Source organism: Ovis aries, chromosome X (genome assembly GCF_016772045.2).
Source record: "Ovis aries strain OAR_USU_Benz2616 breed Rambouillet chromosome X, ARS-UI_Ramb_v3.0, whole genome shotgun sequence".
In the NCBI taxonomy this organism is placed as follows: Eukaryota; Metazoa; Chordata; class Mammalia; order Artiodactyla; family Bovidae; genus Ovis; species Ovis aries.
Genome location: NC_056080.1, coordinates 112,137,725 through 112,162,900, shown reverse-complemented (window position 1 = coordinate 112,162,900; position 25,176 = coordinate 112,137,725). Strand labels below are relative to the sequence as shown.

At 38.6% G+C, this 25,176-nt stretch overlaps 1 pseudogene; it reads left to right on the top strand.

The window, feature by feature from the left end:
* Positions 1–3,943: 3,943 nt before the first annotated feature.
* LOC105605721 (actin-related protein T2-like) lies at positions 3,944–22,857 on the top strand (annotated as a pseudogene).
* The last annotated feature ends 2,319 nt before the right edge of the window (positions 22,858–25,176 follow it).

Genomic DNA, 25,176 nt, shown 5'->3' with positions numbered 1-25,176 from the left:
TTGTTTTTCAGTCACTAAGTTATTCTTCACTCTTTCCAACCCATGGGTTGCAGCACGCCTGTTTTTACACCATTACCATACTGTTTTGACTACTATAACTTTGTACTTTAGTTTAAAATCAGGGATTGTGATACCTATAGCTTAATTCTTCTTTCTCAAGATTGTTTTGACTATTTGAGACCTTTGTTTTAATCCCATACAAATTTCAGATTATTTGTTCTTCTGTGAAATATGCCATTGGAATTTTGTCATGGATTGCATTAAATCTATAGATTGCTTTGAACAGTATGGACATTCCAACAATATTAATTCTTCCGATCCATGAGCATGAGATATATTTTCATTTGTGTCTTCTTTTATTTCTTTCATCATTTTCTTAATAGTTTTCAGTGTAGATATTTTTCACCTTTTTTGTTAAATTTATTCCTAGTTGTTATATTATTCATTTTGATTTAATTATACATTAATTTTTCCTTAATTTTCCTTTCTGATAGTTTATTATCAGTGTATAGAAATGCAGGATATTCTGTACATTAATCTTGTGTTCAGCAACTCTACTGAATTCATTTATTGATTCTAAAAGATTTTTGGTGGAGATTTTAAGTTTTTTTTAATATATTGTGTCATCTGCAAATAGAGACAGTTTTACTTCTGCTTTTCCAATTTGAATGCCTTTTGTTTCTTTTTCTTATCTAATTTCTATTGCTGGGACTTTGAATATCATATTGTGTGTAATTGGTATGAGTGGGTATCTTTGTTTTGTTCCTGATCTTAGGGGGATAGCTTTAAGCTTTTCTTCTTTATTAAATTGTTGATGTATTATGTATTGATTATAGCAAAGATGTATCCTCTAAAAAGCCCTTTTTAAATAAAGCATGAGATATCTGAGGTTATACCTATGATATTTTATTTTTTTTATTCTACAACATTGCTGATACTTTTTGGTGGAGTCCTTTGTATTTTCTATGTGCCAGACCACGTTATCTGCAAATACTTAAAATTTAACTTCTTTGCTAATCTGGATATTTTTTTGTTTATTTATTTTAAAAAAATTTGGTTTATATGCTTGACTAGTAGCCCTAGTTCAGTGTACAATATAATGTTGAGTAAGAAGGGTGAGAATGAATGTCTCATTCTATTCCCAATATGTGGCAAAGAATCAGTCTGTCACTATTAAGTATAATTGTAGCTGTGAATTTTTTCATAGATGCCCTTTATGAGGTTGAGGAGTTCATTTCTATTACTTGTTTTTGAATGTTTCTATCATGAAGAACGTTGGGTTTTGAGAAATGCTTTTTTTTTTTTTTGCTGTCTATTGAGATGATTACGTGATTTTTGTCCTTTATTCTATTAATATAATTTACTGTACTGATTAATGTCCTCACTTTGAACCAACTGTGCATCACTTTAATAAATTCCACTTGGTCACAATATATAATTCTATTTATATGTGATTTAATTCAGGATAGCAACATGCAAAACAATGAAGTCATATTTTACCTCACACAATATACAAAAAATAAATAAGTATAAATTAGGACTTAACTGTGTGATTTAAAATTGTAAAACATAAGAAACTCCTACTGCTAAGTCGCTTCAGTCGTGTCTGACTCTGTGCAACCCCAGAGATGGCAGCCTACCAGGCTCTTCTGTCCCTGGGATTCTCCAGGCAAGAACACCGGAGTGGGTTGCCAGTCTCTTCTCCAATGCATGAGAGTGAAAAGTAAAAGTGAAGTTGCTCAGTTGTGTCCAACTTTGTGATCCCACGGACTGCAGCCCACCAGGCTCCTCCATCCATGGGATTTTCCAAGCAAGAATACTGGAGTGGGGTGCCATTGCCTTCTCCAAAAACATAAGAAAACATATGGGTAAATCTTCATGAAATTATATTTGTCAATATATTCTTAGATATGACTCAAAAAGCACTAAAAACAAAAGGCAAGATAGATAAATTCTAGTTCATCAAACATACAAATGCTTGTGATTTAAAAGTTACTATCAAAAAAGTGAAAAGATAGTGCACAGAATAGGGAAATATTTGAAAATCATGTATCTAATAAAATATTTCTATCTAGCATTTATAAAGGACTGTCACTACCCAATAATTAAAATGTAAAATTATCTTAAAATGAATTCAGCAACTGAATATATACTTCTCCAAAGAAAATATACTAGTGGCCAATAAGCAAACAAAATGTTTCATGTCATTAGTTATCAAGGAAATAGAAATCCCAACAACAGAGATACCACATCATACCTGCTATGATGCCTAGAATTTTAAATGTCAGATACTAATTAGTGTTGGCAAGTATATGAAAAATTAGTGACTCTCCTACACTTCTCTTTGTAATGTAAAATGCCTGATATTTTGTAAAACAGACTCAGAGTTCCTAAAATGATTAAAGACAGTTTTACCACGTGACTCAACTTTTTCATTTCTAGTTATATAACCAAGGGAAATGAAAACATAAGTCTTTATAGAAACATGGGCAAAATTGTTTCTAGTAGAATATTAATTAATTACAAGGTGAGAAAAATCCAAATGTCTATCAACTAACAAATGGATAAACAAAATGTGCTATATCCAAACAATGGGTGAACCTTGAAAACAATATATAAAATAAATAACACCAAGCACAAAAGGCCGCAAGTTTATGTTTCCATTTATAAGAAATGTGCAAAAGTGGTAAATCCATAAAGACAGAAAATGTATTAGTAGTTGCTTATGGTTTAGAGGGAATGGTTTGAATACAGGGTGTTGGCCAAGGGTATAACATTCTTTCTGAGGTGATGAGAAAAGTCTAAATTTTTATCTGTGATGTTTGTACATATCAGCAAATATACTAAACCCTGTGGCATATATTTTCTTCTATTTTATTTTTGATTTATTATATTGGAGTATAGTTGCTTTAAATTGTTGTGTTAGTTTCTGCTGTACAGCAAAATGAATCATCTATTTGTATGCATATATCCCTTCATTTTTGGATTTCCTTTCTATTTATATCATCACAGAGCATTGGTAGAGTTCTCTATGCTATGTAGTAGGTTCTCATTAGTTATCTGTTTCATACATGGTGGTGTGTATACGTCAGTCCCAATCTCCTGATTCATCCCATCACTCCTTCCCCCTCTGGTATCCAAGTTTTCAGTGGGTGAATTATATGGGATGTGAAATTTATTTCAATAAATAAGTTTTAAAAATAATTGTGAGGATGGAGAAAAAGAAGGCAATAGCAACCCACTCCAGTGTTCTTGCCTAGAGAATCCTAGGGATGGGGAAGCCTGGTGGGCTGCCGTCTATGAGGTAGCATAGAGTCAGACACGACTGAAGCAACTTAGCAGCAGCAGCAGCACTCAATACCTATTGGAACTGAGTTGCAGGTATCTCCACTGAGATATATACCTATATCTGGTGCTTAGTTTCTCCCCTGCCCAAGGGAAAGGCATTTTAATAATTTCAGAAACAGTGACTAAATGGAGCAGAGAAATCAGTTCTCTTGACCAAATCCATGGCTTGGTAGTTTCACTTGGTACTAAAGTCAGGTCTCTGTTTCATGTTCACAGATTTATCAAAGCTGTTCATAGGTACAATTTTCCCTCTTCTGCTTCATGTTTTACCAAGCAGGGAAGGTTTGTGGCTCAGAGACCTCAGGCTTAAATACCCTGTGATGTTATCTGAGGACAATTGATTCCTTTGCTAGATTATTACACAGTGGGTAATTATCACTGAGATAGCCTCAGCAAGCCCTGGGATGCCTGAAAGGGGACAAGATTCATGGGTTGAGGACTCTATGCACTGGCAACAGTCTTCTAGCTCCACCTGAGTGATAACTTGAGAACGTGGGAATCCTGTGGTTGTTTAAATTCCAAGCAGTGCCTATTGTCTCACAATATGGCTAAGTGTTCTTTATTTTGTTGAGGTTTGAAAAAGCATGCTGTTGACATGTTCAAACCATATATATTAGATACTCCAGCCTATAATTTTTGACAATGGATCTAGACTCTCCAAAGTAGGCCGGTATAGAGAGACTGGATGCCATTATCTCCTCATCTCTCTGATAGGGCATCTTAAATTTAAAATCACTTTGACAAGAGACAATCAGAAGAAGTACTTTGTAGGGGAAGAAGGCTTGTGGAAGTATGAAACCTTGCATTTGTGCTACCCTAGAAAGTTATGACCAACCTAGATAGCATATTAGACACAGATGTGTATAACGGACTTTTGGACTCAGAGGGAGAGGGAGAGGGTGGGATGATTTGGGAGAATGGGAATTCTAACATGTATACTATCATGTAAGAATTGAATTGCCAGTCTATGTGTGATGCAGGATACAGCATGCTTGGGGCTGGTGCATGGGGATGACCCAGAGGGATGTTGTGGGGAGGGAGGTGGGAGGGGGTTCATGTTTGGGAACGCATGTAAGAATTAAAGATTTGAAAAAAAAAAAAAGCAGTGACATTACTTCTCCAACAAAGGTCCATCTAGTCAAAGCTTTGGTTTTTCCAGTAATTGTGTATGGATGTGAGAGTTGGACTGTGAAGAAAGCTGAGCAACGAAGAATTGATGCTTTTGAACTGTGGTGTTGAAGACTCTTGAGAGTCCCTTGGACTGCAAGGAGATCCAACCAGTCCATCCTAAAGGAGATCAGTCCTGGGTGTTCATTGGAGGGACTGATGTTGAAGCTGAAACTCCAATACTTTGGCCACCTCATGCGAAGAGTTGACTCATTGGAAAAGACCCTGATGCTGGGAGGGATTGGGGACAGGAGGAGAAGGGGATGACAGAGGATGAGATGGCTGGATGGCATCACTGACTTAATGGACATGAGTTTGAGTGAACTCTGGGAGTTGGTGCTGGACAGGGAGGCCTGGCATGCTGGGATTCATGGGGTTGCAGAGTTGGACACGACTGAGCGACTGAACTGAACTGATTGAACTTGAAATGGTAAGGGGATGAAATGACATGGAGAAACCCTGGAAGTAATGTTTTGAGTGGGAACTAGGAGTAAAACCCTTTCAATGACCGTGCTCATGACTGAGCCCTCCTTGAATCCAAGGGAGACTCAGGAGAAGACAACAGAAGTGAAGTTTGAGATCTTCAATGTGCCTGCCTTCTGCCTGTCCAACCACACTGTTGTAGCACTCTATGTCTCTGCCTCAGTCACAGGCCTAGGGGTGGACAGTGGGGATGGGATCATTTGCACTGTCCCCATCTTTGAGGGTTACTCCCTGCAATATGCTGTCACAAATCTCTACATAGTGGGGAAGGACATCACAGAGCACCTCACCAGACTCCTTACTTGCTCATTGTTGTTGTTGTTGTTCAGTCACTAAGTGTTGTTCAGTCACTAAGTCATGTTTGTGACTCCATGAACTGCAGCACGCTAGGCTTCCCTGTCCTTCACTATCTCCTAGAGTTTTCTCAAACTTATATCCAGTGAGTCAGCAATGCCATCTGACTATCTTATCCTCTGTTGTCCCCTTCTCCTCTTGCCCTCAAACCTTACCAGAATCAGAATCTTTTCCAATGACTTGGTGCTTTGCATCAAGTGTCCAAATTATTGGAGCTTCAGCTTTAGCATCAGTCCTTTTAGTGAATAGTCAAGGTTGATTTCCTTTAGAATTGACTGGTTTGATCTCCTTGCTGCCCAAGGGATTCTCAAGAGTCTTCTCCAGGCACCAGTTTGAAAGCATCAATTCTTCATACTAGCCTTCTTTATAGTCCAACTCTCGCATCCACTCATGACTACTGGAAAAATCATAGCTTTGGCTATATGGATCTTTGTTGACAAAGTGATGTCTGTGCTTTCTAGTACACTGTCTAGTCTTGTCATAGCTATCATTTCAAGGAGCAAGTGTCTTTTAATTTCATGGATACAATCACAGTTCATATTGATTTTGGAATCCAAGAAAAGGAAATCTGACACTGTTTTCACATTTTCCCCATCTGTTTGCCATGAAATGATGGGATTGGCTGCCATGATCTTCCTTTTTGGAATGTCTAGTTTTTTGTTTTTAATATTCAGATGAATACACATTTATTTTACCTCGGGCATTCTAGGGAGTATATTGCACAGTCACTCTGTAACTGACTTCATAGTATATATCGTTTTTTCTCTCTTTTTATTTTAAATTTATTTATTTTAATTGGAGGCTAATTACTTTACAATATTGTACTGGTTCTGCCACACATCAACATGAATCCGCCATGGGCATACACATGTTCCTCATCTTGAACCCCCCTCCCACCTCCCTCCTTGTACCATCCATCCGGGTCATCCCAATGCCCCAGCCCCAAGGATCCTGTATCAAACCTGGACTGGTGATTTATTTCTTATATGATATTATACATTTTTCCATGACATTCCCCCAAATCATCCCACCCTCTCCCTCTCGCACAGAGTCCAAAAGACTGTTCTATAGATCTGAGTCTCTTTTGCAGTCTCGCATACAGGGTTATTGTTACCATCTTTCTAAATTCGATATATATACGTTAGTATGCTTTATTGGTCTTTTTCTTTTTTTGTGTGTGCTTATTTATTTATTTATTTTAAATTTTTATTTTTACTTTATTTTACTTTACAACACTGTATTGGTTTTGCCATACATTGACATGAATCTGCCATTAATGTACATGAGTTCCCAAACATGAACCCCCCTCCCACCTGCCACCCCACATTATCTCTCTGGATCATCCCCATGCACCAGCCCCAAGCATCCAGTATCCTGAATTGAACATAGACTGGCGATTCATTTCTTACATGATAGTATACAGGTTTCAATGCCATTCTCCCAAATCATCCCACCCTCTCCCTCTCCCTCTGAGTCCAAAATTCGCTCTACACATTGTGTCTCTTTTATTGTCTCGCATACAGGGTCATCATTACCATCTTTCTAAATTTCATATATATGTGTTAGTATACTGTATTGGTGTTTTTCTTTCTGGCTTACTTCACTCTGTATAATAGGCTCCAGTTTCATCCATCTCATTAGAGCTTATTCAAATGTATTCTTTTTAATGGCTGAGTAATACTCCATTGCATATATGTACCACAGCTTTCTTATCCACTCATCTGCTGATGGACATCTAGGTTGTTTCCATCTCCTGGCTATTATAAACAGTGCTGTGATGAACATTGGGGTGCAGGTGTCTCTTTCAATTCTGGTTTCCTCAGAGTATATGCCCAGCAGTGGGATTGCTGGGTTATAAGGCAGTTCCATTTGCAATTTTTAAAGGAATTTCCATACTGTTCTCCATAGTGGCTGTACTAGTTTGCATTCACACCAACAGTGTAAGAGGGTTCCCTTTTCTCCACACCCTCTCCAGCATTTATTGCTTACAGATTTTTGGATCGCAGGCATTCTGACTGGTGTGAAGTGGTACCTCACTGTGGTCTTGATTTGCATTTCTCTAATAATGAGTGATGTTGAGCATCTTTTCATGTGTTTGTTAGCCATCCGTATGTCTTCTTTGGAGAAATGTCTATTTAGTTCTTTGGCCCAATTTTTGAATGGGTCATTTATTTTTCTGGAATTGAGCTGCATAAGTTGTTTCTGGTTTACTTTACTCTGTATGATAGGCTCCAATTTCATCCACCTCATTAGAACTGATTGAAATGCATTTTTTTTTAACGGCTGATGGTTCCAAATAGGAAAAGGAGTACGTCAAGGCTGTATATTGTCACCCTGCTTATTTAACTTATATGCAGAATACATCATGAGAAACACTGGACTGGAAGAAACACAAGCTGGAATCAAGATTGCCGGGAGAAATATCAATAACCTCAGATATGCAGATGACACCACCCTTATGGCAGAAAGTAAAGAGGAACTCAAAAGCCTCTTGATGAAAGTGAAAGAGGAGAGTGAAAAAGTTGGCTTAAAGCTCAACATTCAGAAAACAAAGATCATGGCATCCGGTCCCATCACTCTATGGGAAATAGAAGGAGAAACAGTGAAAACAGTGTCAGACTTTATTTTTTTGGGCTCCAAGATCATTGCAGATGGTGACTGCAGCCATGAAATTAAAAGACGCTTACTCCTTGGAAGAAAAGTTATGACCAACCTAGATAGCATATTCAAAAGCAGAGATGTTACTTTGCTGACTAAGGTCCATATAGTCAAGTCTATGGTTTTTCCAATAGTCATGTATGGATGTGAGAGTTGGACTGTGAAGAAGGCTGAGTGCCAAAAAATTCATGCTTTTGAACTGTGTTGTTAGAGAAGACTCTTGAGAGCCCCTGGGACTTCAAGGAGATCCAACCAGCCCATTCTGAAGGAGATCAGCCGTGGGATTTCTTTGGAAGGAATGATGCTAAAGCTGAAACTCCAGTACTTTGGCCACCTGATGCGAAGAGTTGACTTATTGGAGAAGACTCTGATGCTGGGAGGGAATGAGGGCAGGAGGAGAAGGGGATGACCGAGGATGAGATGGCTGGATGGCATCACAGACTCGATGGACGTGAGTCTGAGTGAATTCTGGGAGTTGGTGATGGACAGGGAGGCCTGGCATGCTGCTATTCATTGGGTTGCAAAGATTCGGACACGACTGAGTGACTGAACTGAACTGAACTTAATATTCCATTCTGTATATGTACCATAGTTTTCTTATCCATTCGTCTGCTGGTGGACATCTAGGTTGCTTCCATGTCCTGGCGTTATAAACAGTGCTGTGATGAACATTGGGGTACACGTGTCTCTTTCAATTCTGGTTTCCTCAGTGTGTATGCCTAGCAGTGGGATAGCTGGGTCATAAGGCAGTTCTATTTCCAGTTTTTTTACGGAATGTTCACACTGTTCTCCATAGTGGCTGTACTAGTTTGCATTCCCACTCCACACCCTCTCCAGCATTTATTGCTTGTAGATTTTTGTATAGAAGCCATTCTGACTGGCGTGAAATGGTACCTCATCGTGGTTTTGATTTGCATTTCTCTAATAATGAATGATGTTGAGCAACTTTTCATGTGTTTGTTAGCCATCTGTATGTCTTCTTTGGAGAAATGTCCGTCTAGTTTTTTGGCCCATTTTTTGATTGGGTTGTTTATTTTTCTGGAATTGAGCTGCAGGAGTTGCTTGTATATTTTTGAGATTAGTTCTTTGCAGTTGCAGTTGCTTCATTTCATATTCTCCCTTCCTGAACGCTGTCTTTTCACCTTGCTGATAGTTTCCTTTGTTGTGCAAAAGCTTCTAATTTTAATTAGGTCCCATTTGTTTAATTTTGCTTTTATTTCCAATATTCTGGGAGGTGGGTCATAGAGGATCATGCTGTGATTATGTCAGAGAGTGTTTTGCCAATGTTCTCCTCTAAGAGTTTTATAGTTTCTGTTCTTATGTTTAGATCTTTAACCATTTTGAGTATATTTTTGTGTATGGTATGAGAAACTGTTCTAGTTTCATTATTTTACAAGTGGTTGACCAGTTTTCCCAGCAACACTTGTTAAAGAGATTATCTTTTCTCCATTATATATTGTTGCCTCCTTTGTCAAATATAAGGTGTCCATAGGTGTTGGGTTTATCTCTGGGCTTTCTATTTTGGTCCATTGATCTATATTTTTATCCTTGTGCTAGTATCATACTGTCTTGACGACTGTGGCTTTGTAGTAGAGCCTGAATTCAGGCAGGTTGATTCCTCCAGTTACATTCTTCTTTCTCAAGATTGCTTTGGCTATTCGAGGATTTTTGTATTTCCATACAAATTGTGGAATTATTTGGTTTAGCTCTGTGAAAAATACCGTTGGTAGCTTGATAGGAATTGCATTGAATCTATAGATTGCTTTGGGTAATATACTCATTTTCACTATATTGATTCTTCCAATCCATGAACATGGTATATTTCTCCATCTATTAGTGTCCTCTTTGATTTCTTTCACCAGTGTTTTGTAGTTTTCTATATATAGGTCTTTAGTTTCCTTAGGTAGATATATTCCTAAGTATTTTATTCTTTTCATTGCAATGGTGAATGCAATTGTTTCCTTAATTTCTGTTTTTATTTTCTCATTGTTAGTGTATAAGAATGCAAGGGATTTCTGTGTGTTGATTTTATATCGTGCAACTTTACTATATTCATTGATTAGCTCTAGTAATTTTCTGATGAGGTCTTTAGGGTTTTCTATCTAGAGGATGATGTCATATGCAAATAGAGTTTTCTTCTTTTCCAATTTGGATTCCTTTTATTTCTTTTTCTGCTCTGATTGCTGTGGCCAAAACTTCCAAAACTATGTTGAATAGTAGCAGTGAAAGTGGGCACCCTTGTCTTCTTCCCAACTTTAGGGGAAATGCTTTCAATTTTTCACCATTGAGGATGTTTGCTGTAGGTTTGTTATATATAGTTTTTATTATGTTGAGGTATGTTCCTTCTATTCCTGCTTTCTGGAGAGTTTTTATCATAAATGGATGTTGAATTTTGTCAAAGGCTTTCTCTACATCTGTTGATATAATCATATGGCTTTTATTTTTCAATTTGTTAATGTGGTGTATTACATTGATCAATTTGCAGATATTGAAGAATCTTTGCATCCCTGGGATAAAGCCCACTTGGTCATGGTGTATAATCTTTTTAATGTGTTTTTGGATTCTGATTGCTAGAATTTTGTTAAGGATTTTTGCATCTATGTTCATCAGTGATATTGGCCTGCATTTTTCTTTTTTTGTGGCATCTTTGTCTGGTTTTGGTATTAGGGTGATGGTGGCCTCATAGAATGTGTTTGGAAGTTTACCTTCCTCTGCAATTTTCTGGAAAATTTGAGTAGGATAGGTATTAGCTCTTCTCAAATTTTTGGTAGAATTCAGCTGTGAAGCCATCTGGTCTTGGGCTTTTGTTTGCTGGAAGATTTCTGATTACAGTTTCAATTTCCGTGCTTGTAATGGGTCTGTTAAGATTTTCTATTTCTTCTTGGTTCAGTTTTGGAAAGTTGTACTTTTCTAAGAATTTGTCCATTTCTTCCACCTTGTCCATTTTATTGGCATATAGTTGCTGATAGTAGTCTCTTATGATCCTTGGTACTTCTGTGTTGTCTGTTGTGATCTCTCCATTTTCATTTCATTTCTAATTTTATTGATTTGATTTTTCTCCCTTTGTTTCTTGATGAGTCTGGCTAATGGTTTGTCAATTTTATTTATCCTCTCAAAGAACGAGCTTTTTGCTTTGTTGATTTTTGCTATGGTCTCTTTTGTTTCTTTTGCATTTATTTCTGCCTAATTTTTAAGATTTCTTTTCTTTTACTAACCCTGGGGTTCTTCATTTCTTCCTTTTCTAGTTGCTTTAGGTGTAGAGTTAGGTTATTTATTTGACTTTTTCTTATTTCTTGAGGTATGCCTGTATTTCTATGAACTTTCCCCTTAGCACTGCTTTTACAGTATCCCACAGGTTTTGGGTTGTTGTGTTTTCTTTTCATTCATTTTTATGAATATTTTGATTCCTTTTTCATTTCTTCTGTGATTTGTTTGTTAATCAGCAGTGCGTTTTTCAGCCTCCATATGTTGGAATTTTTAATAGTTTTTCTCCTGTAATTGAGATCTAATCCTACTGCATTGTGGTCAGAAAAGATGCTTGGAATGATTTCAATTTTTTTGAATTTACCAAGGCTAGATTTATGGCCCAGGATGTGATCTATCCTGGAGAAAGTTCCATGTGTGCTTGAGTAAAAGGTGAAATTCATTGTTTTGGGGTGAAATGTCCTATAGATATCCATTAGGTCTAGCTGGTCTATTTATCATTTAAAGTTTATGTTTCCTTGTTAATTTTGTGTTTAGTTGATCTGTCCATAGGTGTGAGTGTGGTATTAAAGTCTCCCACTATATTGTGTTATTGTTAATTTCCCCTTTCATACTTGTTAGCATTTATCTTCCATATTGTGGTGCTCCTATGTTGGGTGCATATATATTTATAATTGTTATATCTTCTTCTTGGATTGATCCTTTGATCATTATGTGGTGTCCTTCTTTGTCTCTTTTCACAGCCTTTGTTTTAAAGTCTATTTTATCTGATATGAATATTGCTTCTCCTGCCTTCTTTTAGTCTCTATTTGATGGAATATCTTTTCCCAGCCCTTCACATTCAGTCTGTATGTGTCCCCTGTTTTGAGGTGGGTCTCTTGTAGGCAACATATATAGAGGTCTTGTTTTTGTATCCTTTCAGCCTGACTTTGTCTTTTCGTTGGGGCATTCCACCCATTTACGTTTAAGGCAATTATTGATAAGTATAATCCCATTATCATTTACCTTATTGTTTTGGGTTCCAGTTTATACACACTTTTTGTGTTTCCTGTCTAGAGAAGATCCTTTAGCATTTATTGGAGAGCTGGTTTGGTGGTGCTGAATTCTCTCAGCTTTTGTTGTCTATAAAGCTTTTGATTCTCCTTCATATTTGAATGAGATCCTTGCTGGGTACCGCAATCTGGTCTGTAGGTTATTTTCTTTCAGCACTTCAAATATGTCCTGCATTTCACTCCTGGCCTGAAGTGTTTCTATTGAAAGATCAGCTGTTATCCTTATGGGAATCCACTTGTGTGTTATTTGTTGTTTTTCCCTTGCTGCTTTAAATATTTGTTCTTTGTGTTTGACCTTTGTTAATTTGATTAATATGTGTCTTGGGGTGTTTTGCCTTGGGTTTATCCTCTTTGGAACTCTCTGGGTTTCTTGGACTTGGGTGATTATTTCCTTCCCAATTTTAGGGAAGTTTTAACTATTATCTCCTCAAGTATTTTCTCATGGTCTTTCTTTTTATCTTCTTCTTCTGGGACTCCTATGATTCGAATGTTGGGGTATTTAATATTGTCCTGGAGGTCTCTGAGATTGTCCTCATTTCTTTTAATTCATTTTTATTTTTTCCTCTCTGATTCATTTAATTCTACCATTCTATCTCCTACTTCACTAATCCTATCTTCTGCCTCTGTTATTCTACTATTTGTTCCCTCTAGAGTGTTTTTTTTTTTTAAATCTCATTTGTTGCATTATTCATTATGTATTGACTCTTTTTTATTTCTTCTAGGTCCTTGTTAAACCTTTCTTGCATCTCCTCAATCCTTGTCTCCAGGCTATTTATCTGTGATTCTGTTTTTATTTCAAGATTCTGGATCATTTTCACTATCATTATTCGGAATTTTTTATCAGGTAGATTCCCTATCTCTTTCTCATTTGTTTGGTTTGGTGGGCATTTATCCTGTTCCTTTATCTGCTGGGTATTCCTCTTTCTCTTCATGTTGTTTATATTGTTGTGTTTGGGGTGGCCTTTCTGTATTCTGGCAGTTTGTGGAGTTCTCTTTATTGTGGTGTTTCCTCACTGTGGGTGGGGTTGTACCCATGGCTTGTCAAAGTTTCCTGGTTAGGGAAGCTTGTGTCGGTGTTCTGGTCGGTGGAGCTTGATTTCTTCTCTCTGAAGTGTAATGAAATGTCCAGTAATGAGTTACGAGATGTGAATAGGTTTGGAGTAACTTTGGGCAGCCTGTATATTGAAGCTCAGGGCTGTGTTCCAATGTTGCTGGAGAATTTGCTTGGTATGTCTTGCTCTGGAACTTGTTGGCCATTGGGTGGTGCTTGGTTTCAGTGTAGGTATGGAGGTGTTTGATGAGCTCCTGTCGATTAATATTCCCTGGAATCAGGAGTTCTCTGAACTTAAGCCTCCTGCTTCTGGTTTTCAGTTTTATTTTTACAGTAGTCTCAAGACTTCTCCATCTATACAGTACTGTTGATAAAACGTCTAGGTTAAAGATGAAATGTTTTTCCACATTGAGTGACACCCAAAGAGTTTCACAGTTTTACATGGAGAAAAGAAGCAGGAGGAGTGTGTTAGAGGTGACCCGAGAGATGAGGTGGAATCAAAAGAGGATAGAGCAAGCTAGCCAGTAAACACTTCCTTATGTTTGCTCCCCAGTCTGGACCACTCAGAGATGTTCACGGAGTTATACAGAGAAGAGAAGAGGGAGGAAAGGGACAGAGGTTGTCAGGAGGATAAAAGGGGGGAATCAAAAAGAGAGAGACAGATCCAGCCAGTAATCAGTTCCCTAAGTATTCTCCAGACCAGGAGCTAACTGTGGCTCAGATCATGAACTCTTTATTACCAAATTCAGATTCAAATTGAAGAAAGTAGGGAAAACCACTAGACCATTCAGGAATGACCTAAATCAAATCCCTTATGATTATACAGTGGAAGTGAGAAATAGATTTAAGCACCTAGATCTGATAGATGGAGTGCCTGATGAACTATGGAATGAGATTTGTGACATTGTACAGGAGACAGGGATCAAGAACGTCCCCATAGAAAAGAAATGCAAAAAAGCAAAATGGCTGTCTGGGGAGGCCTTACAAATAGCTATGAAAAGAAGAGAGGTGAAAAGCAAAGAAAAAAAGGAAAGATGTAAGCATCTGAATGCAGAGTTCAAAAGAATAGCAAGAAGAGATAAGAAAGACTTCTTCAGCGATCAATGCAAAGAAATAGAGGAAAACAACAGAATGGGAAAGATTAGAGATCTCTTCAAGAGAATTAGAGATACCAAGGGAACATTTCATGCAAAGATAGGCTCGATAAAGGAGAGAAATGGTCTGGGCCTAACAGAAGCAGAAGATATTAAGAAAAGGTGGCAAGAATACACAGAAGAACTGTACAAAAAAGATCTTCATGACCCAGATAATCATGATGATGTGATCACTCATCTAGAGCCAGACATCCTGGAATGTGAAGTCAAGTGGGCCTTAGAAAGCATCACTATGAACAAAGCTAGTGGAGGTGATGGATTTCCAGTGGAGCTGTTTCAAATCCTGAAAGATGATGCTGTGAATGGGCTGCACTCTATATGCAAGCAAATTTGGAAAACTCAGCAGTGGCCACAGCACTGGAGGTCAGTTTTCATTCCAATCTCAAAGAAAGCCAATGCAAAAGAATGCTAAAACTACCGCACAATTGCACTCATCTCATGCTAGTAAAGTAATGCTCAAAATTCTCCAAGCCAGGCTTCGCCAATACGTGAACCGTGAACATCCTGATGTTCAAGCTGGTTTTAGAAAAGGCAGAGGAACCAGAGAGATCAAATTGCCAACATCCGCTGGATCATGGAAAAAGCCAGAGAGTTCCAGAAAACATCTATTTCTGCTTTATTGACTATGCCAAAGCCTTTGACTGTGTGGATCAGAATAAACAGTGGAAAATTCTGAAAGAGCTGGGAATACCAGACCACCTGACCTGCCTCTTGAGAAATCTGTATGCAGGTCAGGAAGCAACAGTTAGAACTAGACATGGAACAACAGACTGGTCCAAATAGGGAAAGGAGTATGTCAAGGCTGTACATTGTCACCCTGCTTATTTAACTTCTATGCAGAGTACATCGTGAGAAACGCTGAACTGGAAGAAACACAAGCTGGAATCAAGATTGCTGGAAGAAATATCAATAACCTCAGATATGCAGATGACACCACCCTTATGGAGGAAAGTGAAGAGGAACTAAAAACCCTCTTGATGAAAGTGAAAGAGGAGAGTGAAAAAGCTGGCTTAAAGCTCAACATTCAGAAAACGAAGATCATGGCATCCGGTCCCATCACTTCATGGGAAATAGATGGGGAAACAGTGGAAACATTGTCAGACTTTATTTTTCTGGGCTCCAAAATCACTGCAGATGGTTACTGCAGTCACGAAATTAAAAGACACTTACTCCTTGGAAGAAAAGTTATGACCAACCTAGATAGCATATTCAAAAGCAGAGACATTGCTTTGCCGAGTAAGGTCCGTCTAGTCAAGGCTATGGTTTTTCCTGTGGTCATGTATGGATGTGAGAGTTGGACTGTGAAGAAGACTGAGCACCGAAGATTTGATGCTTTTGAACTGTGGTGTTGGAGAAGACTCTTGAGAGTCCCTCGGACTGCAAGGAGATCCAACCAGTCCGTTTTGAAGGAGATCAACCCTGGGATTTCTTTTGGAAGGAATGATGCTAAAGCTGAAACTCCAGTACTTTGGCCACCCCATATGAACAGTTGACTCATTGGAAAAGAGTCTGATGCTGGGAGGGATTGGGGGCAGGAGGAGAAGGGACAACCGAGGATGAGATGGCTGGATGGCATCACGGACTCGATGTTCATGAGTCTGAGTGAACTCCGGGAGATGGTTATGGACAGGGAGTCCTGGCGTGCTGCGATTCATGGGGTCACAAAGAGTCGGACATGACTGAGCGACTGAACTGAACTGAACTGAAGTATTCTCCACTCTTTGGAACACACAAAGTGATTCACAGAGTTGGGTAGAGAAGAGAATGGGGAGGGAGGAGATAGAGGTGACCTGGTGGAGAAAAAAGGAGAGTCCAAAGCGGGAGAGAGCAATCAGGCCAGTGATATCACTCACAAGTAAAAATGGGTAGTAAAGATTAGGTTCTTAAAGGTACAAAATTGATAACAAATACCAAAAAGCATGGATTAAAAATCTAGAGTTTGGATTTCCAAAAATATAATATTCAAGAAAAGAAAGTAAGCAAAGTCACAAAATTATTATATATATATATATATATATATATATATATACATATATGAAGTTTGCTTTAAAAAATAGTCTTTTTTTTTACAAAGTAATAATAGGTTATAAAAATTAAAATTAAAGGAGTAATAGAGGACTTAAAATTTTTTTAAAAAAGAATGATAGTAAAAATAGTAAAAATATATCTAGGATTTTTCTCTGGTATTGTTGTGTGCAGTGTGGTGTTAGTTGATTTTCGGATAGTTCCTTGGTCCGGGTTATCTTTCTCAAGAACTATAGGCCCCTTCCTATGTAGTTAGTACTAACTACAGGGTTTTAATCTATTGTATCTGTCACTTCCAAGGCAGTTCCCTCTGTTTTAGCTTCTTCTGTTTGCTGGTCTCTTCAGTGTCCAATTTCTGCCCTGACACAAGGGGACGGTGGTGGACACCGTCTCAACCACACTGGGCCTACCCCCGCTCATGGTGCATGTGCCCTCCCTGCCCACACTGCTCAGGCTCTAGGTTGCTCCACTGGGAACCGTCTGAGGCCAGCCCTGGGCTGCATGTATCTCCCAGGTCTAAGCCGCTCAGGTTCGGTCACTCGGGTAGCCCTCAGAGGCACAGACTCGGCTGGGCCTGCGTTTTGTGCCCTTCCCAGGTCTGAGCAGCTCAGGTGATGAGGTGTTTGGTGAGCGTGGTCACTGCAACTCATTGCCTCACCCATCCCTGCCACTCGGTTTTCTGAGTGTACAACCAGCGCACCTTCTCAGGTGGATGTTGACCGTCCAGAACCCAAAGAAGTCTTAGTTAGGAAAGAAGCCTGCTTGCAATTTTGTAGATAATGCCTCTCTGGGGCTGCAATTGTCCCCTTCTGGCTCTGGCTGCCTGTCATAGGAGGGGGATGGGCTGTAGCAGACTAGCTTTGTTCAGTTCTTTGTTCTGTGAGCGCGCCTGGTGGTGTCTTAGGTTAGGGCTTTTCACATGGTAACTATCCCACAGTGCGGTTTGCTAGCCCAATTTAATTCCCTCGGATTGTCCTTGGAGCATTCAGGCCTGATCCGTACTCTAAGCAATGCAGCACACGCCTCCCTGCCCAGTCCCCGCTTGCTAGTGGCAGATGCAGGCGTCCACTCTGCTTCTCCGCTGGGGTAGTTACCGTTGGGCACGTAATCTGTGGGTTTTAATTATTTATTTATTTTTCCTCCCAGTTATGTTGCCCTCTTTGATTCCAAGGCTTGCCACAGACTCAGCAGTGAGAGTGTTTTCTGGTGTTTGGAAACCTCACTCTTTTTAAAACTCCCTTCCTGGGAAGGAGCTCCATCCTTACCTCTTTTGTCTCTTTTTTTGTCTTTTATATTTTTTCCTACCTGCTTTCAAAGACACTGGGCTACTTTTCTAGATGCCTGATGTCCTCTGCTGGCATTCAGAAGTCGGTTTGTGGAATTTACTCAGTGTTTAAATGTTCTTTTGATGAATTTGTGGGGGAGAAATGATCTCCCTGTCCTATTCCTCCATCATCTTAGGACCCCCCCTCCCTGAATGTTAAGTTTTAAGCCAGCTTTTTCAATCTCCTCTTTCACTTTCATCAAGAGGCTCTTTAGTTCCTCTCCACTTTCCACCATTAAAGTGGTATCATCTGCATATCTGAGGTCATTGATATTTCTCTTGGAAATCTTGATTCTAGCTTGTGATTCATCCAGTGTTTTCCAAAATGTACTCTGCCTATAAGTTAAATAAGCAGGGTGACAATATACAGCCTTTATGTACTCCTTTTTCAATATGGAACCAGTTCACTGCTCTATGGCTGGTTCTAAATATTTTTTTCTTGAATTGTGTGCAGGTTTCTGGGATGAAAGGTAAGATGGTCTGGTATTTCCATCTCTTTAAGAATTTTCCAGTTTATTGTGATCCACACAGTCAAAGGTTGTAGCATAGTCAATGAAGCAGAGGTAGATGTTTTTTTGGAATTCCTGTGCTTTCCCTACAATCCAACCAATATTGGCAATTTGATCTCTGGTTCCTCTGACTTTTCTAAATCCAGCTTGTATATCTGGAAGTTCTTGGTTCACATACATTTAAAGTCTAGATTGAAGAATTTTGAGAGTTACTTTGCTAGTGAGATAAGCACAATTTTACAGTACTTTACACATTATTTGGCATGGTACTTTTGGGGGATTAGAATAAAAACTGACTCCTGTGGCCACAGCTGAGTTTTCTAAATTTACTGATGTATTGAGTGTAGCACTTTAACAGCCTTATCTCAGGATTTGAAAGCTCTGCTGAAATTCCATCACCTCCACTGGCTTTGTTCATAGCAATGCTTCCTTAGGTCCACTTAACTTCATATTCCAGGATATCTGGCTCTAGACGAGTGACCACACCATCGTTTTTACCAGGATAATTATCATATTTTCTGTATAGTTTTTCTGTTTATTCTTGAAACCTCTTCTTCATATCTTCTGCTTCTGTTAGGTCCATACCATTTCTGTCCTTTACTGTGCTGATCTTTGCATGAAATGTTCTCTTGATATCTCCAGTTTTCTCAAAGAGATCTCTAATCTTTCCCATTCTATTATTTTCCTCTATTTCTTTGCATTGTTCACTTAAGAAAGCTTTATTATCCCTCCTTGCTATTTTCTGGAACTCTGCTTTTAGTTGGTATATCTTTCCCTTTTTCCCTTATCTTTCACTTCTCTTCTTTTCTCAGCTATTTGTAAGGCCTCCTCAGACAACCGTTTTGCTTTCTTTCTTTTTCTTTGTGATGGTTTTGGTCACCACTTCCTGTACAATGTTCTGAACCTCCATCCATCACTCTTTGGACACTCTTCCTACCAGATCTAATCCCTTGAATATATTCATCACCTCTACTGTACAATCATAAGAAATTTGATTTAGGTCATACCTGAATGGCCTAGTGGTTTTCCCTACTTTCTTCAATTTAAACCTGAATTTTGCAATAAGGGATCATGATCTGAGGCACAGTCAGTTCCCAGTTATGTTTCTGCTGACTGTGTAGAGCTTCTCCATCTTCAGCTGCAAAGAATATACTCAATCTATTTCATTATTAACCATCTGGTGATGTCCATATATAGAATTATCTCCTGTGTTGTTGGAAGAGGGTGTTTGCTATGACCAGTGAATTCTCCTGACAAAACTCTGTGTTTGTGCTTTGCTTCATTTTGTATTCCAAGGCAAAACTTTCCTGTTTTTCCAGGTATCTCTTGACTTCTTACTTTCACATTCCAGTCCTCTATGATGAAAAGGACTTTTTTTTGGTATTAGTTCTAGAAGGTCTTAGGTCTTCATAGAATTGGTCAGCTTCAGCTTCTTCAGCAATAGTGTTTGGAGGATAGACTTGGCTTACTGTGATGTTGAATGGTTTGTCTTGGAAATGAAATGAGATCATTCTGTCATTTTTAAGATTGCACCCAAGTACTGAATTTGCCAACAAAGGTCTGTCTAGTCAAGGGTATGGTTTTTCCAGTGGTCATGTATGGATGTGAGAGTTGGACTATAAAGTGAGCTGAGCACCAAAGAATTTATTCTTTTGAAGTGTGGTGTTGGAGAAGACTCTTGAGAGTCCCATGGACTGCAAGGAGATCCAACCAGTCCATCCTAAAGGAGATCAGTTTTGGGTATTCATTGGAAGGACTGATGTTGAAGCTGAAACTCCAATAATTTGGCCACCTCATGCAAAGAGTTGACTAGTTGGAAAAGGCCCTGATGCTGGGAGGGATTTGGGGGCAGGAGGAGAAGGGGACGACAGAGGATGAGATGGCTGAATAGCATCACCGACTCAATGGACATGGGTTTGGGTGAACTCTGGGAGTTGGTGCTGCGATTCATGGGGTTGCAAAGAGTCGGACACGACTGAGCGACTGAACTGAACTGCCCTGCCTTTCAGACTCTTCTGTTGACTACTAAGCTTACTCCATCTCTTCTAAGGGATTCTTGCCCACAGTGGTAAATATGGTCATCTGAATTAAACTCACCCATTCCAATCAATTTTAGTTCACTGATTCCTAAGATGTTGATATTCACTTTTGCCATCTCCTGCTTGATCATGTCCAATTTACCTTGATTCATAGACCTAACATTCCAGGTTCCTATGCAATTGTTATTTATAGCATCAAAATTCAGTTTCACCACCAGACACATCCATGACTAAGGAATGTTTCCTCTTTGGCCCAGCTGGTTCTAGAGCCATTTCTCTGCTCTTCCCCAACGGCATGTTGGACAACTACTGACCTGGGGAGCTCCTCTTCCACTGTCATATCTTCTTGCCTTTTCATGCTATTCATGGAGTTCTTAAGACAAGAATACTAGAGTGGTTTGCCATTCCCTTTTTCAGTGAACCACATTTTGACAGAAATTTTCACCCGTCCAACTGTGTGACCCTACTCAGCATGGCTGATAGCCTTATTGAGTTATACAAACCCCTTTGCCATAACAAGGCTGTGATCCATGAACGTGTATACTATACAGTATACTTATATAATCTATAGTAATAATAAGGTGATATGAAATACTTAGTAGCCAAGATGGTGGTATAGGAAGACCCTGATTTCACGTCCTACCTAGTCTTCCTAATACTACAACTATTTAGAGAGCAGCCATCAATGAGAATAACAAGAAGACTAGCAGAAAATACTTCCCACCCCTAAAGATATAAGGAATGAACCCCAACAAGTCAGGTAGGAGGAATAGAGACACAGTATAATCTTGACCCATACCCCAGGGTTGGTGCTACACAAAGGGGAGGATGATTACAATTGCGAAGTATCTCCCTAAGAAGTGAGGATTCCAAGCCCCACACTGGGCTCTCCAGCCCAGGCATTTTACACTGCAAAGGTGAACCCCTACATTGCCTGGCTTTAGAAGGCCAGAAGGACTTATTCTGGGGAGAGTGAGAGGGCTGTCAGATACAGAGTCCTGCCTTAAATGGAATGGACAAAATCTCAATCTCCAAGTCCCAGCTCAGAGACTATAATTTGAATGAAGCTTGAGTCAAACCCTCAGGCTGACCTTGGACAGCCTCCTGGAGATATGGGAGCAAACTGGAACTCCCCGTGTGGTACAAACACTGGTACTTGCCATTTATCAAAGTTTAGTTAGTGTTAGTTACTAAGCTGCAGCTGACTCTGTGACCCCATGGACTGTAGCCCACCAGGCTCCTCTGTCCATGGGATTTCCTGAGCAAAAATACTGGAGTGAGTTGTCATTCTCTTCTCCAGGGGATCTTCCCAACCCAGGGATCAAACCTGGTTCTCCCCCATTGCAGGCAGATTCTTTACCCCCTGAGCTACCAGGGAAGCCATTATGAAAGTTTATTCTTTCACAGTGTCAAAGACGTTGGTGCTGTAAAATACCATTTTGGAGTCTTCCCTCTAGCCTATTACTGCCAGTAGTCTGACAATAATCCTAGGATACTTTGGACTTGCAGGGATTTGACCCTGCCAATCAACAAATTGGCATGAGACTCAGTGTCCCTGGACTCTGTAGCCACCCACCCTAAAATATGTTTCACAAGACAAGCAGGTTGGGGCCAGTTCTACAGATAGAATATTCTAAAGTATAGTTGAAGTTCAGTGTTTCCTTACTAATTTTATGTTTGAATGATCTATTCATCATTGAAAGGGGTATTTCAGTCTCCTAAAATTACTGTATTATTTTTCTATTACTCCATTTCCATTAGTATTTTTAGCATATTTAATATATTTATTAACACTGAGTACACACATATTTACAACTATTATATCCTCTTTGTAAATCTATCCCTTTACCATAATATAATGATCTTCTTTGTCTCTGTTTTAATTTTTGACTTGAGGTCTATTTTGACTGACATAAATATAGCTACCCTTGCTGTCTTTTGTTTCCATTTACTTTGATTATTTTTTGCATCCCTTTACTTTGAGCCACTGTGTGTCATAAAAACACATCCTCAGTATTAATATTCTACCACTTCATATAAAATTTAAAATCCTTATAGAAGTATAGTCCCATTTACTCCATTGGTTGTTTTCCTAGGCGATGGCACCCCACTCCAGTACTCTTGCCTGGAAAATCCCATAGATGGAGGAGCCTGGTGGGCTGCAGTCCATGAGGTCATGAAGAGTCGGACACGACTGAGCGACTTCACTTTGACTTTTCACTTGCATGCATTGGAGAAGGAAATGGCAACCCACTCCAGTGTTCTTGCCTGGAGAAACCCAGGGAAGGGGGAGCCTGGTGGGCTGCCCTCTATGGGGTCGCACAGAGTCGGACATGACTGAAGCGACACAGCAGCAGCAACAGCAGTTTCAAACATTTCTGGTGTTTTTAATTCCTTCATGTAGCTCTAACGTTTCAAATGATGTAATTATCCGCCAGCCTGAGAAACTCCCTGTCACAATTACTACTGAGGATGCTGTGTTAAACTAAGGATACACATTTTAATCCCAGGATAAACTAACAAAAATGCTGAAAATTAGAGGCAATAAGACAACATAAAAAGTAAAATTGAGTACTAAAAAGAGTTTAAATCACCTAGACCAAGGTGGTAAAAAGGTAGACAAAACTGGGGAAAACAAATATATGTAATATAAAAATATATTACATTTTAAGTTATAAATAAGTATAAATTTAATTATATCAACTATATATTATAGTTTATAAGGTAGTGTGACTAAGTTCTTATGTATCAATAATTTCTTTAAATGTAAATTTTTGAATTCTCCAATCAAAGGCATAGGGTGGCTGAAATTAAAAAAATAAGACCTAACTATATGCTATCTATAAGAGACTCACTGTCCAAATCTTTGTGAGTCTACAGCATGCCAGGCTTCTCTGTCCTTCAAAAACATTTTCCCCACCTTCTATATTTAGATTGTTTCATACGTTTGTAAGAGATTGCTTTGTTACATTCTGAAGTCCCATAGTCTCCTAAGTATTTTTTTAATGTATATCAATATTTAAAGTCATTAAGTATATTGAAATATAAAATTCTATGGACTTTGAACCATTATTGGAAATCAATTAACCTGAGAGTTCCTTGAACTGCAAGGAGATCCAACCAGTCCATTCTAAAGGAGATCAGCCCTGGGTGTTCTTTTGGAAGGAATGATGCTAAAGCTGAAACTTCAGTACTTTGGCCACCCCATGCAAAGAGTTGAATCATTGGAAAAGACTCTGATGCTGGGAGGGTTTGGGGGAAGGAGGAAAAGGGGATGACAAAGGATGAGATGGCTGGATGGCATCACCGACTCAATGGACGTGAGTCTGAGTGAACTCTGGGAGTTGGTTATGGACAGGGAGGCCTGGTGTGCTGCGATTTATGGGGTCGCAAAGAGTCAAACACGACTGAGTGACTGAACTGAACTGAACTGAACTGATATGGCTTTATTTCTAGATTTCCTCTTGCATTCCATTGTTCTGTATGTCTATTTCTATGGTAGTACCATACAGTTTTGATTACTGTAACTTCATGAAAGACTATAAAATGTAAGTTCTTCAACTTCTATGAAAATATTGGACTCTAAATTAAATTAGCAAGTGTTCCTTACTCATCTGTTTTTGGAAGAGTATGAGTAAAATTGGTGTTAATTTCTTTTTAAATGTCTGATAGAAATTCAACAATGAAACCATATGTTTCATGTATATTTTGTTGGATTTTTTTGAATTAATAAAGTATTTTAGAGCAATTTTATGTTCATAGCAAAAATAAGTGGAAATTAGAGCATTTTCATATATTCCCTGTTTCCCAAACTTCACCCACACACAGCCTCTCCAACTATTGATATTCTGCACAACAATGGTATACTTGCTATATCAGTGAATCTACATTGAAACATGATTGTCTGCCAAAGTCCATAATTTACATAAAGTTTCACTTTGTGTAAATTCTATGAATTTTGACAAATACAAATATATAGATAATTATCAACTGTTTTAATATCACACAGATTATTTTTGGTGCCCTAAAAACTTCTATGCTCTGTCTATTCATTCCTCCATCTCCACTAACTCCTGGGAACTACTAGTCTTTACTTCCTTCATAGTTTGCCTTTTTTAGAATGTTGTATATTTAGAATTATATATGATGAAATCTTTCCCAAATGACTTCTTCCAGTTAGTAACATGCATTTGTTTTCTTCATGTCTTTTCATTGGTTGAGAACTCATTTCTTTTTAGCACTAAATACTACTTCATTTTCTGAGTATAGCACAGTTTATACATTCACCTGCTGAAAGATACCTTGGTTGCTCATATGTTTAGGCAGTTATGAATTAAGCTTTTATAAACATTCATATGCAGGTTTTTGTGTGGTCATAAGTTATCAACTCCTTTAGGTAAATACCAGGGAGTGAGATTGCTGGATATTATGCTAAGAATATGTTAATTTTGTAAAAACCTAATATTTTGTATTTGTACAAGTAACAAATGAGAGTTCTGTTGGTCCATATTCTTGCCAGATTTGATCTTGTCAGTATTTTTATTTTGGCCCTTCTGATAAGCATGCACGATTATCTCATTGTTGCTTTAATGTGTACTTTCTGGATGACTTATATAGGGAGCATCATTTCGTATGGTCACTTGGCATCTATATATCTTTGATCAGGTGTGTCTCTCAGGTCTTTGCCCATTTTTAAATTTGGTTGTTTGTTTTCTTGTTGCTAAGTTATTTGCACATCTTGGATAATAGTCATTATCAGATATGTGTTTTGCAAATATTTTCTACCTGTCTGTGCCTTCTCATTCTCT